Consider the following 1674-nt stretch of genomic DNA (forward strand, 5'->3'; position numbering starts at 1 on the left):
GCTAGTTTTTGTTAGTTTTAATTGTTTGTTTAATGCTTGGTTTTAGTTTAGTTTAGTTTAGTTTAGTTTTTATTAGTTCTAGTATAAGTTTTCTTATAGTTTGAAATACATATTTTTCAATGCATCCTCTGCTTGTGGTGTTTCTGAGTTAACTAACCTGAAGCCAAGGGTGTAGGAATGAGTTTACTATTGAGAGGGGACACATAATATTGGAAACCTGACATACTTGTACATAGTCTGAGCAGAAATAAATCAACTGTACACTGCAAAGCATGCACAAAATGCTACTGCATCTTTTCTTGGAAAAGCGGTGATGTGGGTACACCACCCAACAAAATATTTCGAGTCAAATAGGATTGAACAACATAACAAATATATTGTCATGACAACGTCAGTGTGCACAATATTCATACGACAAAGGACTTCTTGATGCACAATAATTGTTGACTAATGTACTTGAAGAGGTTTGAAGTTGTATTTTTCATGCTAATGAAATACTTAGCCAGTAGGACAGGGTCTCATGGCAGCAAAAGCTCACACCTGACCAAAAATACTAAAAAGTAACATGAAATAGGAAGTACAGATTAGAAAGAGAGGAAAGAAAAAAAGACATGGATCACATCTGACAACATCATTGCAATATTTACAAATATTATTGCCATCAGAAGATTTTCTAATATAAAATATCTGTTCTGTGTTCCTCTCTCTTACCTGTTGGTCTGCTCCTGTCTCTCCCTCACTGACTTCCTGCCTCTGATGTCCCTGCATGTCATCAACATGTACAGTAAGTAACTTACAGAAGCTAAAAAAGTATCAGTTAAGGTTTTTGCATACAACTGATTTACAGATGTATGCATTACATCTCATATTCTGTCAGCTCTGTTTACAACACAACCTACAGTAAAACTTACAGTAAAAGTTTTCACTAATTTATTTCAAGAGCTCCAGCTCTGTACCTCCTCTCCTCTTGTCTCCTTTGTGCAGTCACTGCATTGCTGCTGCTAAACATAAAAAAATGGCTTCAGAGATGAGGTACAGCTCCTGAGACTAAAGATGGCTCATTTTAAACTAAACAAGAAAAAAATCCACGTATTGATCACTATGGAGAAGCATTCCACCAGATAAATGTACAGAACTCTATAGTGGGGCGCTGTTCTGCAGCTGACAACCTAATCACAACCTAACCCAAACCCTTATGACTGTGGAAATAATAAAACAAATCAACCTGACATCAGTCCTCTTCTGGATCTATTATAATTAAAATGGTTTTTAAACAGGACCTCACATCCTGAAGCTCCACCTGTCCTCCTCTCTCTTCAATGAACCAGTTCTTCTCATGATAAAAAATGTTTAAAAGCATCAACAAGCTAATACATATTTCACTAAACTAATTTCAGACCTCACCTGAACTTCCTCCATCTCACCATCCTCTTCCTGTACCTGCTGTTACCTGTTAACAGGCATGCGAGTTGTCCTCTCCCAAGTTGCGATGCGCGTCTCGCTAAAACAAAAGTGTCGTTCTATATGTATGAAGCGGCTTTAGGGTAACGTTTAGGACAGAACAATGTTCCAGCGGTTCTTCATTTATCTGGAGAAGAACTTTTCTGTAAGTTTTATCGGCACACGATGGGCTGGACGAGACGTGAAGACCACTTCCTGTCTGAGTCTCATCGC

Source organism: Austrofundulus limnaeus, unplaced genomic scaffold (assembly GCF_001266775.1).
Source record: "Austrofundulus limnaeus strain Quisiro unplaced genomic scaffold, Austrofundulus_limnaeus-1.0 Scaffold3, whole genome shotgun sequence".
Classification (NCBI taxonomy): Eukaryota; Metazoa; Chordata; class Actinopteri; order Cyprinodontiformes; family Rivulidae; genus Austrofundulus; species Austrofundulus limnaeus.